This window comes from Anopheles stephensi, chromosome 2 (assembly GCF_013141755.1).
Source record: "Anopheles stephensi strain Indian chromosome 2, UCI_ANSTEP_V1.0, whole genome shotgun sequence".
Lineage (NCBI taxonomy): Eukaryota > Metazoa > Arthropoda > Insecta > Diptera > Culicidae > Anopheles > Anopheles stephensi.
Window position 1 is genome coordinate 14743919 of NC_050202.1, and position 14709 is coordinate 14758627.

A 14709-nucleotide genomic window follows, 5' to 3' on the forward strand; every position below is an offset into this window, starting at 1 on the left:
TTGCGCTGTTTAAATAAAACTGTCCAGCACCACTAGCGTTTGTTAGCTTTGGTTCACTCTTGCTAGCTTTTCTTCTTCTTTAAATAAATGTTTGAACACTCCCGAAACTTCTCACACACAATGGGATCGGTTTCAGTTCGGCACACCGCAGCTCATTAAGATTCGATGCAAAATCGGGTGCTGTCAGTCAAAGGCATCAGCCCAGCGGTCGTGAGATCGTGGGACGGTGCTGTAAAGAAGGACGGACGGATGTAGACCATTGCGTGCGGTGAGAGATGGTCCGTCGACCGATTACGTTAGCGTGTGAGAAAGTAAAACCCCGTCTCCAGATCGCATGATGTTATGCGTAGATCGTCATACTACTGCTAGCGACGTTCGATACGATTTGGTGGTTCGGGGTGGACCATGCGAAGTGTGCCTTAATGATGGCCCCTTGTGTGAAGTGCTATAGATAGAAAAAGACTAGAGTTCTCTTGATGTTCGTAATGTTGCAATCTGAATCAAGTGCAGTCATTGCATTCTAGGGTAAGATGAACTACTGAACACTCTGATAGGTATCAGTTCGAGTCCTACCCTGTTGTACGTACTGAATGGGAGGTGTCATGACCATATTTCTAACGACCTCCTCGCTACCCATCGAGTGTGTTGGTCACGTTCCACACATTGCTTGGTATGTTGCAACCGACGATCTATCGCGCTTTTGACAAATGACTCCTGATGTTCTACATCTACAGTTGTCATTCTTGGATTATGTCAGGGCGTTTAGATTTCGCATGTAACGCAGACAGCCCTAACAAAATTGTACCAGCGTTTACGACAAATATTTGTAAAGGACGTCCGGTTGGTATGTCGCATACGTGCCACCGGATCTTACATTCTTCGCAATTACTGTGCCATTTGGGACACAGGTGTTTGAGCATAGAGGGGCATTAGCGAGGCATGGGAAACCTGAAAAACTGTGGTTTCTTGACACGATCTTCGATCGTCTAGCCAACTGAGGTATTACTCTAGCCGGTTATTTTTGACAGAGAAAGACGGGGAGAGATTATAAAGGCTCTGTACGATGCTGAAGAAAAACAAAAAAGCGGCACCATCATCATAGTCGCATGACTAGAGAGAGAGAGAGAGAGAAGTCCGGTTTACCACAGCGCAAGGTCATTGCCAGAGCCGACGATTTTCAGCCCAAAGAAACGTGTTTTCATTTTCAGCTACTTGCTCATAAAATGAGTCGCCGGCCTGCCATCTATCTCCTTCGTTGGACACTTTTCAAAACCACCGTGAGATGGTGCTCTAGATGATTTCTTTACCTTGACGTTATCCTAGCCCCCCGTTGGGGTGGTTCTGTACGGATGACGCAAACAAAAAGCAAAGCGAATGTTTTATGATCGATCGCGAATCAAAGATTTTATGGTTGTCTTCCCCGCGTAGTTCCAGTTCATTAAACCAGAGTTTGCCCTGGTACATTTCTCTGGAGGTTTGATCTGTTTTGATTCGTTTTTTAGGAGGAATGGTCCCCATCTCTGATTATCATTCGAAAGGTACGAAACAAAATGGTGCAAAAACGAATAGCTATTTTATTTGAAAATCGATGGGAATACCGAACGATAGGTATGAAACAAAAGAAAATCAGTTCCAAACACATCTCAATTCAGGTTAATAACCGAACATTGGGAGATCCGAAAATTGTCCTTCAATATTGTGTTGTCTTTAAGTTTCACGTTTTCTGGACGTTTTTATGCGCTCAGTAGGGTGGTTGGTTTATTACCTTGCGATGCAGAAAAAGATCCATAAATTATGGGGTAGGTTTACTTATCGGGTGTCAGTTTTTCAATCAATTCCTAGTTGAAAATGATACGTTGTTTCAACTCTTTGCTAGTGGCTTGCTTTTCAAATAGAGTCAGCATTCCAGGGTTAAAGAAGTACAAAATTCATTCACATCTCACATTCGTTAGACTTTTGCACAGAGTGATGGCATACTTTTAGGCGATTGTTGTCCTCGTGATTAGTTCGAATTGAAGAGGCTTTCTTGTAATAATTTTCAAATTGATTGAAGAATTTAAACACTATACTTCTTGTAATTAAAAGCTTTTTACTACTGACTTAAGTCTTTCTTACTTCTTCCGCAATAATATAAAACTATGTCATGTCTGTCAGATGACTTCAATGCTGATTAGTATTTTATGTTGAAAAACGACAATCAAAAATATCAAATTGGATAAAACACATTGTCTCTCTCTCTTTCTCTCTCTTGTCAAACAATCTCTTTCCGCCAGGTTCATGAATCATTTTTCACAAATTTATTTTGGCAAATCTCAACGTCACGCATCGGGGTATCGGTAAGCTTTCGGTGCTTACCGCAAAGCACCGTAACTATGTTCTGGCACACCAACCACACCATCTCCCTTTTTCCTTCTCTTCCGATATCATGCTGCCAAATAGATTCCACTTAGCACCATCGGCTTCACTCCTTAACCACCATCACCCCCTCTTCCCAGGGTCATTAGGGAACGTTTCGCTGTCCAAACGAACGAACGCACGCAGCCTGCTGTGTACCGTTGGTTAAGTGTGCGCTCGGCTGTGAAAGCTCTTTAAGAAGATCCCATCCATCTGGAAGCTCGCGATCGTGACATAACGGACGCGTCGATGAGGGGCTGTAGGTTGAAAGAAAAATGATCGTAATACTCTTGCGATAGAAACACTTCTCAAGATGCGTACTGACAAGGAGGACCTAATCGCAGTCGGAGTATCAGCCGACGTCGTTTCCTGTGCACGCAGAACGACACCACCGAGCTGTATATTTCATTTACGATCGTTCGCCTATCTACCAGCGAAACGAATCGCTGGTAAAGAGTGTTTCCCATCGTATAGGGGATTTATGGGTCCCCAAGGGTTCAAAGTCTACTCCTCTCTTAAACACCTTAAAGCAGTGGAGTGGAGGGAAAATTAATTTATCGATTCCCATTACCGAGCGTAGATCCGCGTGGATGCGAGCGTTATCTACACACACTTCTCGCAGCAAGGTGCATCGGGCAGAATGGATGGATGGATGGATCGACTTTTGTATCAATAATTCTGACCATCCGTTCCCGGGGCACGGGAGATACCTTCGATGGAGATAGGTTGAAGTAACTTTGGTCGCGTGAGATATGCAATACTGTGTGCAATGGGCAAGAAAACTGATACCATTCCACCATGTTTTTATGTAGGAGCAAGGGTGACGGACCCCTACCCGTGACGACGGGGGTAGGTCTGTGCGTGTCTGTGTGGGACGTGCTGCTTCTCGCCCAGGCGAGCCTGTGCGTCCATCCAGGTGGGCGCAACACAGGAAACAGGTTTGCTATATTTATATACAAAAAAAAAACCAAGCTCTGGAACCAATACTTGGTGGTGGATATGCTATAACCTAGGGTTGTCGTGACTGAACTCTGACGTCGCGATGCAGACCCCGTGTTGGAAGCGTGTCCAGTGCTGCAATCGGAAAACTAAAAACTGGCATTATTTTTGCATCTCGCTCGTCAACGCGGGGTGGGTTGGTTGGATGCGTAGGCCGTCCCAAAGGTTGAAGATGGTTGTAGAAACAACTGAAGGTTGAATGCAACACTTCCAATTCGCTCCAAATTATGCTGTGTGCGTTGGATGTGGTATTGCAGCGGCGTCGGCAACAGAATCATCTCCCCCCTGGTCACTGACATAACGGCGGGGAGCACAAAAAGCAGTTTCTTCAGCCGATGTTGCCATCCGGTGAGCACTTGTAGTTTTTCCATCCGGTTTGCGTTTCAACAGCATCCTTGCTCTTGAACCTAATGCATCCAACTACACGAATGCTTCGTTCGTGGAGAGGTTTGGGTTTTGGGGCCGTTTTGTATTTCTTTCTTCAAAGTTCGTCTGTAAGTTGACAGTGGAAGTCAGCAAAGTCGCTCGTATGCTATCCAATAAATTAAATATATTCTACTCTGTCTCCACCCTGCGTATGTGGAAATCATGTATCCTGCAAAATCAACGCCCTAGCGAATCGATTTGCGGCCCACCTGAAGCGTGTGGCACGGAGGAACAGGAATCACGAAAAAGGAATATCTTTAGACTTGTGCCCCGTTGCCCACACTGCTCTGGAGGAGGAGGAGGCAAACGCAAGGAACACTGCTTCCTCGCAACACTGCTCCACTTCTTAATGGAGAAGCCTTCCGAAACGCCATAATTGTGCTGCGGGAAGTTCTGCGTGTGTGTGTTTTTTTTTCGTCTTGGTCTTTTGTTGCCTGTATTGTATTATTTTCTTGGTTCTTGAAGCCTGAATCTCTCTCCCGTGCTGGTTCTAAATGATGGGTACCGGTAAGGATGTAAAACTGGAAACAGGTTCCTTCGGATCTCATCTCTACCCTCCCGCGGTGTCTCGCCGGGGGTTTATTTTTCGCTTTTGCTCCTGTGTTTCGTGAAGTTATTTTCGGTCCTCGACAAACCAACGCGCAGGCGATTGTGGTGACAAACTTACTTTTTTTGTGTGCCTTCTCTCCCGTGGTTTGAATCTTTTACACGGCCGCCACAACCGACCTGCTGAACAGCGCCTAAGGTAATGCAGGATATGTATGTGTGTGGTTACATCCTTTTTTCGCTTTGCGTCATCTCCCTTTTTTGCGCCCCTTCAATATAATCAGGATCAGTATTTTTATCTTTGGTCGTTGGAGAAGTTCTTTCAAAAAAACATCTTCCACGGTTCTTTTGGGTTGTTCGTTATCACTCTTTTTTTTGTGGGTTTCTTATGCTCGTCGAAGTTGAACCGGTCACTACTATACCCAAATATTGAATCACAACCCAGTCTCTAGGTCTTGGTGTCGGTTATTCTTACAATCCGCCAAGCAATCACGCCATCTTCCCGAGGCTCATGGCGAGCATTGGGGGCTCGGAAACAGGTTTTTCCCTGTGCGAATCGGTTTGGTAAATAATATAATTGGAACATTTTTCAGGATCATTGACTTCGGTTCTTGGTCGGCCAATTGGAGGAATGTTTTTTGGTGGCGAAAGGAAAGTTTTGTTTTGATATTTGATACACACAGCTCGTCTGGGAAGGGTAATGTTTGGTAATTTTTTGTGAAGATTGTATCGCATCTGGATGAGAATCTCATATTTTAATCAGTGTAATTAATATTCAAAATATCTTTACAACGTAAAACTATTATTTTGAAGCGTAATTTTATTTTCCTAAATATTTATTCTCAAATGGAAAACCCAATGGCACTTCCATCCTTTGCTGTCTTCACTACATTCCGTTTCTGTTTGTTTATTTGCATTGGTTTCGACTGATCGCTCACACACCTTGGCGATCCCGTTAAAATGCACTCAGTAGTGCAGCTAGCGGACCGTCATCAGCCGAACGTCATTCACCCATATTTTACACACTGATTCCTGATTCCCGAGCGACCGTTTGCGGTCGAAAAAAAATCGAAGTATTGTATCGCGTGCCAGCACCATTTTCCGGCGTTCCACCTGCAAACCACAGTTTCCCAATACGCCGTACCTCGGTATCCCGGTGGTCAAGCATGGGAAAAATGAGGGAAAACTTCTCCATACGGTACACCATCACACGCACGCTCACTCTCATTAATTCTTGCTGCTACTGCACAATTCCATCAGCCCGGATGCAACGGCGCCATGCAGTAAGAGGATTTTCCTTTCAACCAAATCAACCAACAGACGTGCTAAAATGTTATCCATTAAGGGCTCGCCGGTTTCTATCGCCCCATACCAGACCAGAAGGAAGGCATGGCTGAAAGCGGGAACCTGCTCTAGTATTCAATTTTCTAGTGTGCCTGCCACACACTCTCGTGGCGCTCTCAGTAAAGGGATTTGTGATGAAAACAAAAAACCCGGGTCCACCGTTCCCGACGATGGACGACCTGTTGGCAGTTTCCGTTTTACTGCAGCGGACGCTTGAAGCCGTTGTTCATGGACAACCGCCGTTTTGATGTGAGATTTAATTAGCAAAACGAAATAAAATAATTATTTAAGCCATTGCGAGTTAATCCGCGTACGCGGTTTTGCGTTAAAAATAAACACAACGGTCAAAACGCGTCAAGCTTGCAACGATGGCACGTAAAGAACGAACGGAAGAATGCTCGTGGGCGTTTGCAGCCGGCAAAAGCTTATCACCCGCGACTAGCGGACTAATGGGCGAGTGCGTGTGCGAAGACTGGTGAAATTAAACCGAAAACACGGTCGGGCAAAATGCAACGGACTGCAGTTGGAATGTTTCGGCTGGATCGGCAGCTTGATTTTACTGGCCGTCGACGAGATTTTTCTCGGGAAACTCGATGGCTTTGCGTGTGCTTTACGAATTACGTTGGGCGATTAATGGTGGCTGGCATTGGTGCCTGGTCATTTAGTTTTACGTCTGACCTATTTAGACTGAAAACGGGTGCATCCCTTTTGTGTGCTGAATGAGAGCTTAATTAATCTATGCAGTGTAATGAGCTGAGCGGGATGGTTTACTAATTATGATTATTAAAAATATCTACTCAAATGACTTATTTGTAGAAGATGTATTATGGAAATATAGAAATCTCACAAGGATTTTTTTTAAAGAGAGTCCTAAGTACAGGAAGTCTTGTGCTTCGAAATTCACAGATCGAGACGGTTTTCGATATCTGGTCCTGTCGCATGAATCTATTATGTACCAAAGCAAGGAATCCAAGTCAACAGAGGTTCAAGATATCTCAAGCTAGTAGAATCAAAGAAGCAGATCTATGTAATACTTCAGGATAGTGCTTTGATTCCACTTATGTATTTGTATAATAATTGTGTAGAATCTATAAGCATATAAACAGTTTATTAAGAGAGTAATTTGTAGACTGAGATATCTTAACTTTGAGTTAGACCGGTTGCTGATAATGCAGAACGTCTGCTTTCAACGATTTTTAAATTATTACAAAAATGCTAAATTAGTACTGTGCTACAGTTTTTCAAATGCCCAATTCTAAATTTTATTTCTTTATATTTATTCCACAGGTAAGCGACTTATTTCTCGAGATACGTTAAGAAAAACATTGGAATACGTGAGTAAATGTTTAAACATGTTGCAAAGCTTTTTACTTCTGGTGATTAATTCTAAGAGTATAAAATCGTAACAGTTTTTTACAGGTAAATCTTATGCAAAAATTCTTCGCAGTACTTTAAAAGCCAATAGCTTTTATTTGCTCACCATGTTCACTCACGCTGATTATGATTTCGTTCGCCATTATCAGCAAAGAATATCGCGCGACAAGGGCAAACACCCGATTCCGGCACGATTTTGAAATTTATCTCACCAAATTATGGGTTGCAGTTGTTGTTTGAGCTGCCCAAAGTGCAGTTTGATCGGGGAGAATAGTTTCTTTTTCCGTCGTAAAAAAGAAAACAAACAGCCAAGCTATTGTACTATCTACCAATGGTGGTGGGTGGAGTTCACCGGCCGTGGTGTGTGGTGCTCATGATCAAATTTTATAGAGCTCTGCGCGTCCGGACTGAATCTCCCGCTCAAGAAAAGGGGAGCAAAGCCATTCGGAATTCTTCCGCCATGTTTTACACTTTCTTTTTTATTGCTATCTTAGATTCCGCCGTGCATCCAAGTTTCACAAGGTCCTGTTATTTCGCTGACCGGGAAGAAAATTTTCGTCGCGGAAATTGTTTGTGCATTCGACGGGAAGGTTAAAATGGTTGTTTTTTCGTTGGTATGTTTCGCTGATGCAGCGGAATGATAGCGTTGCCATCGTGTCATGGCAACCAAAAAAAAACCCTTCCAAACTCAAGCCATACGATATTTTGGAACCTAGAATGTTTGTCATGTTGGTCGAGTAATGGACCATTATGGATGCGATGGTTGCAACCGATGTGAAGCATAATGGGCCCCGCAACGTACGTGACGGATGCAAGTTTAATATTTTACACCTTCCCGTACTTCATCGTAAAGTGTCCGCCGTAAAAGAAGTTACTTGCCTCGTAACCGTACGTACGTGTTTATTTCCATGGCAACTGATGCCGGTTGATTATGTGATGGGATTATTATGCAATTTTATAATAGACAGTTTGAGTTGTCCTTAAACGATTGCAATGTTCTGCGTACGAAAGAATAACACATACAAGAGGAGTTACAGTTTATGACCGCCAGAGTACAGCAAACAAATCATCGACTGTGGCGTGACGTGTGTGGCTCGTAATCTCAAAGGTGGTACTCGAGTGTGTCTTCATTAATTTATAGCCAAATCGTGACCACAATACGTGAACGATGCAACCCTACATCGGTGAACCGGCTGATCAGTAATGTTTTGATTCTTAATTTTCAGACAGCTCCGTTCTGTGCTTGAGTTTTAACATTCGAAAAGCTTTTCAATTTTTAGCTCCATTTCTGGCACCGTATTCCAGGTTCTAGCTGTAACAACTGAAAGAGAAACAAGCAGAATAAAAACCTTCAAAAACAACAGAAAAAAGAGCGTCTCACTCTCCTTGTCGTGAACCGGCACCGGCGAAGCAAAGGACGAGCGGCAAAGAAAACGAAACCAGTTTTCATCCGCGACCAGCAGCATAAAAGTTGCTATTTATTCCAAATTCAACGCCCCAGCTTGATCGCTTATTGAAATTCTCCGCGGGACGCAAGTTCGTCGTCTTATTGAGCACACAGCATCCGTGTGACGCGAAATCGGTCTTGGGGTGAGATCGGTCTCTCATTTCTCTATTTCTTGTGAGGGTAGTGATAGTGAGAAATCGAACTCACGTCTCAGCATCCACAGCGATCGGATCTCATCACACGGATGAGAAGAAAAGTGAGAGATTCACCGATCTCTCCATCTCTCCCAGTGGAAGCTGAAAGCTTTCAGCCGTAAAAGATGAGCTTTTTGGTTGTTTTTTTTCTATATTTTTCAAGATCGATTTACAACCAGTTGTAATTCCCCATGTAAAGCGACTACTTCATGTACTCACAGTTGTCGATCGTGCTCACTGCGCGTATGTTCGCACTCAACTAAACAAAACTCACCCTGATCGCGCATTTTCCTCGCGCGCTCTCTCTCGCTCTCTTGCTCTCGCACTCTACGGGGAGATACTCACTGCACTCTCTCAACTCACTACGAAGGTAAAAGCTTTCGTGGTGGATCATCGTCAGCGATCGCAACACAGGGCGCATTTATTGCCCGTCCTCGACACTAACGCACAGTTAACTGCCGTCTTCCGTTTGGACCGGTTCGCGGGTACGTTGTGACTGTTCGGTTAATCGGGCGCGCTCGCGTCGATGACACCCTTGGTGTGATTGTTCAGCCCCCTTGTGTTTTTTTTAAGCGAAGTAGCTTAAGCTGTTTATGAGGTGTACAACAAACGGTGGTTGTTGTGGTGCGAATATCTCTGTTGTGTTTAACGTTTTGTGAGGCAATCCAAGCTATCTGATTGTGGTTAGAAGTAACATATCTATGCAGTGATTTGTGGATGCGGATAACGGGTGTATGCTTGGTGCAATAAGTGGTGAATTTAGGTGCGTTTGAAGGAATTATGTGAAGAATATATTGAAAGAATCAAACCTGTTTGTGAAAAGCTAGCTGGCGTACGTGTAGCATCTAGCTGTGGAAAGAAAATATAACATCAACGTTTAACCGATTCGTTTGTCTGTGCAGCATCGCGCATCTTCTTTCGTTCCAGTGATGTAAGTTCTCAAGATTTCTCGCAATTCCACGGAGCAACGATTAACGGCGACCACTGTAAAAAAAAATCAAGTGATTAACTTCAAACACATCAGCAACAACGAATAAGAACCCGTAAGAAGCAAACATTATTAATCCAGGAAGGGATTAAAATCGAGTTTGCACTTAAACACAGTCATCTTTGGCCGGGTGAGACGTGCCGAAAGGTTCGGTTCCATCGACCCCTTACACCCTACATATTCGTCACATCGCACGCTGAGCCGAGCGGTTAATCTCGGTAAACTTCTGACGGTTCTGTGGCGATTCGGTAAAGGTGCGGCCGTATGCTTTTAATGCGCGATATTTGGTGGCGCTGCAAACGTGACGCTCGCGAAGATCGCGGTGCACTTTCGTATTTCGCCTGGTGCCTTTACACACCTCTCGAGGCACCAGTCGCAGGCACAGTCGCGAAGAAGAAAACATCCAAAACCTTCGCGTCTTTCGCTTCGTCTTGTTTTGGGGGCGACGAAAGCATAGCATCCTTCTCGCTTTTCCTACCACTTTGCGAAGAGTTACCGTGGCAGGGGCATGATTTGGGGATGGGTTTGCGAAACAGCGGACAGGCGACGGAAAAACGACGCCGATTTGCAATGTTTCTGCGCGGGAGTTCCTTTGCACCGTCTACCACTGAGAGAGAGAGAGAGAGATTATGTGTAGATGTAGTCGTCGACGTGGTGATGCTTAAGACGTTGCCGGCTAACCTAATGGTGGTGCCTTCGGGAGTTGTTTGGAGCGCGCCATCAGAGATTAACATTTGAACCGATTGTGGATGTGCGATTGGAATGGTCCGGGGGAAAAAAGGCCACCAACACCATCACCACCACCACCACGTCATCGTTTGCATCGATTCATTGGACGACTCCTCCAATCCTCGCGCATTCTCAACCATATGCTACATTGCGTTCGCGTCGACGGCACAGAATGAATCGATTTATTTTTATAGCCTTTCCAAACGTTCTTTGGGTGGAGAGTTTTGTGTTTTTTGGAATATCTCTCATGCCTTCGTCTTCGCCTTATCCGAGATGAGGTTGTAGAGTGAGTTTTGAAGTTGCTGCACGAGACTTGATGGTTGAGGATGAGATCGCAGAACTCGAAAACGATGATCATTATCAACATCCACCATCGTCACTTTGAAGCGTCTCGAATCGTGAGGATGCCGTATTGTCGATGTTTTATGCTCTATTTCTACCGGTCTGCTGAAGGAAAACAAACCGTGGAATATGAAAAACAAAGTGGAATAGAATTGTTTTGATAATAACGTGCTGAAGATTGATTAGAAAAAATCGACCAATTTAAATTGTTCACTTGATTACACATTGGAGCGGCTAGCCCATCATTACCTGCAAGACTCGATCCGTCATCTGCATACAGTTTGGAAAGATATTAATTTTCCGCTGACAAATTTAGCCAGAAGGACAGTCCTCCATATTTGGTGGTCCTCGCTTCGTCCAGCAACGTGCTTATTTCGATTCCCTCCACAATAGGAATTCGATCGGCCGTAGTCGACATTCAATGTGACGGTGGGCCACCAGCATGCCAAAATTAAATCCATTAGAAAAATCAACCCCGTCTGCTTGAGTTAGATGTATTCTGACGGGAAGGCCGTCATACCGACGCTGATTTACCGCTCGAACAAACGATCATTAGACAAACCAAACACCGAACGGTTCTGGAGTCATGCACGAAGTCAATCAAGCTCGGAACTGTATCGAGACGAAGAATGGCAGTGTGAGTGGTGTGTACTTCTGGTTTATTTTGTTTCCAACTGGTTTGTTTTACCTGGCCTCCCCGACATTTGGAGACCCGGCGAATAGTTAGCCTCGGGAGTCATGTTTCTGGCTCAGCCGGGGAAGGTTTAAAGCATAACGAGAAAGAAATGAACACAGAAACGTGTACCAGTTCTTACTGAGAGCATCATTGCTAATAACAGATTTAGACATCTTTTGTACTCGTAGTCCGAAAGTTCTCCAACAGTCTGCTAGCATATAGCAGAACAGATACATCTCATGACTTGTAACATGTTGGTTTTACGTTTCCTTCTATCCAGAGGGTATCTCCGGGACGTCGTGTATAGGAGATGACGTGATCGCATTGTACTGTGTTGCAACTTGAACAACAACACAATGCAATACGCACCTGGAGTAGCTATGCGGTTGTCTGTTTATTCTCCTCAGCCTATATGTTCCTACCACACAATCAACCCCTGTGCGTTGTGTCCTCGAGTCAAGGGTTGTAGACGTCGATTGCTAACAATCGGTATCGTATGTGGGAGTTCAATTTATTTGCTCTTGAAAATTGAGATCCAGAGACTTGTTGTTGAAGGCTGGAGATTTGGAATGACTCTGTTTCCTTGTGAGCTACGTTCAATAATTGGATTGAACTTTATTATTCGATAATTTAAAGCTCTTCGGTATCTTATAAAGTTCAACTTGTGACTTGGAGCACAGTTGCAGTTTCCAGAATCGAAATACGATTAGCAAATATCGCGGACTTTGACAGCAAAACCTCTCCAGATTATTACCTTCATGCTCTGCTAGAAGTTCTCAGTTGCTTCACAATTCAGCGTCAAATGTTAGATTTGTTTTATTCTCCCCAAGATCAACCATTCCTGCCTAAGCAAATGTGGCCTCTTGAGGATGTGATAATAGGTACAGGATGACCTCAATTTAGTTCTACGAAATGTGAAACCTGATGTGACATCGTACGCTCCAACTCCAGCTCTCGTGGACATTCCGCCTCTTTTGATCAACCATTTCACCAGGTTTATTGTACCGTTGTATTTATTTTCTTCTCTTGAAGATCCCCAATCCCCGAAAAGAAGGCACATTTGATAGTTTGCTTGGTGATGTAGGGAACACAGTTTGTGACATGGAAGGAATGTCGTTTCGTATGCTAAGATTTGGTGACTCTCAACACATTTGTTTTCGGCGCTGATCGCAGTGTATGAAATTCTTAACTTAAGCATCACCTTATGTTGGGTGATTCTATGCTTGCGATGTAAACGCCACGACAAAGCATCGCGCCGAACAGATGAGCTGATGGTACACAATTGTTTAGTTCCAGACGTCTAGTAAAACCTGTTCCAGTCTTTTTCGGCGGATAGAATGGGAAAAGACGAAGAGTAGACTCCAAATACCAGGTTGTTGATTATTTCACCCTGCCCTGGTGGTGGCAGGGAGATGGCTCCAGGTGATAAATCGTGTCGTCTGTACGTTTGTACGTGATTTGCTGTATAAGATAGCGCGAAGAAGATAGTTGATTTTTTGTTTGTTAACGGGCGTGCTGGTTTGCGGTGGTACGCACCTAATCAGCTTATGTCACAAATATTATCTCAGAAAGGGTTCCTTTTTTTTCTCGTGATTTGGCGGCGATCAAACATTCCTTTGAGTTTTCTTGATGCGTGCTTATTAAAATTTGTTTGTGTTTTTGAAGCTATTTTTGTCGAAAATGGAAATGTTCTCCAACTGAATTTCGATGGTTGTGAAATAGTTTGATTCCTATTTCATCAGCCAGAATAGACACAAACACAATTATTTAAACATCAAACTGTTCTGTTTGATTGAAATTAGAAAAAAGTATCAGGATTTCAAATTATTTAAATAAGTATTGGAATTACATGATCCGAACCAACATGTTCAAAAGAGCTTAAATATTATAAATTATGTGCTCATTTTACAAAATAAATCGTTGATTTTCATTAGGTAATACTTCTTTTTGTCACTGAAAGCCTAAAATGCCTTCAAAACAACAAAACGCACGCACATTATCCTACATTTTGACCTTCCGATTCGATACCACTTCCGGGGATTTACAAAAACTCATATTAAAAACTAGTGGGTGAGTGGTACATTACGATCGCTGAGCTTAGGTAATTGAGGTTGTTTTGGTTTGTGAAAACCATGATTTCGTTCCGGCATTTAACTGTCATAACCGGGCCTGGCTTGACCGCTGGTCTCAGACCTATTGGACAATGACAATTGGGTGCAGAACAGAACTGTCGCCTTTCCTCCCGATCAATTGTATTTTTTCAAAACAAGCACCGTGAAAAGCACATACTCATTTCGAGAAACGGAAAGCCTCGATTCTGGGTTGCGTTTCCTATACCCAGGGGTGACTGCTGCTGCTACTATCGGTACGCGACAATCGCACAACTATCGTCACGTTTCTGTATTTCTTTATTGTTATTTTTATACCATCCAGCACCGTATGCGATCGTGTACGGAACAACAACCTTTTGTGCCAATAGAATGTGGCTGTTGTGTGCCGATGGTGGAGGGAAATAAAATATGAGTGTGTCAGGCTCAACTGGGGACGGGGTGTCGTCGCGATCGTGATAATGACGCGCTTTGGTCAGCACCAGTATCGTCAGTCGTGTGCGCACCGTAGCAAACTCATTGTATTGGTTAGTGTGATTGTTCCAGAAAGGGCACCCCCCCTTTAGTGCGCCCGCGATGTGTTCATACATTCATCCCATCCTCCTGCCTTCCCTCTCCCACGTTCCCCCACATATGGCACGCTTATTTGTGCTGCGTTACCTTTTGATGGCGTTTGGCGCGCATCAATCGGTTTTGCGCACGACGGTTAAACTCTCACTCGCTTTAACACAAACACATGCACGTGTCGTTTTCGTGTGGCCTACTTTTAGGGGCTTCTCGTTGCATGCGCCGCAGGCGATGGAAAACTCGTAAAAACAATAATATCCCGCTAGGAAAATCGGAACAGCCCGAAGTATTTCTAACCCTCCAAACTGGACAACGAGCAGGCACTGGGTTTTTGCGTTGTTTACACACAACTGCTGGGTGTTACGCGCCTGTTCGACACACAATTGTGATGAATAAGAAAAAAAAAACCCGAACCAAATGGTAACGAGCGATGTACTGTGTGTGCACAAATGATGGCATCCGCATTTTCAGATGCATTTAATGGCGAGGCAGAACTGGATGCGCATCAGAGGCACGTTTTCGACAAATAAACAGTCCACCGAACAGTTTCGATCTGCGCTGGGCTGCAAAAGCCG

The 14709-nt window shown here is 44.0% G+C and overlaps 1 protein-coding gene across 13 annotated transcripts in view; it reads left to right on the forward strand.

The window, feature by feature from the left end:
- The window catches only part of LOC118504184 (disco-interacting protein 2), a 126541-nt gene that overhangs the window by 63153 nt on the left and 48679 nt on the right, over positions 1-14709 (forward strand). For 2 of the 13 annotated variants that reach the window (XM_036038345.1, XM_036038344.1), the window contains exon 1: positions 9083-9655. The exons of 3 other annotated variants lie outside the window; for them this stretch is intronic. The gene's annotated coding sequence lies outside the window, so the exon portion shown is untranslated. Of the gene's footprint in view, positions 1-9078; positions 9656-14709 lie in introns of those variants that run through there. 8 more of the 13 variants (XM_036038356.1, XM_036038347.1, XM_036038346.1 and 5 more) reach the window with 7 other exon arrangements.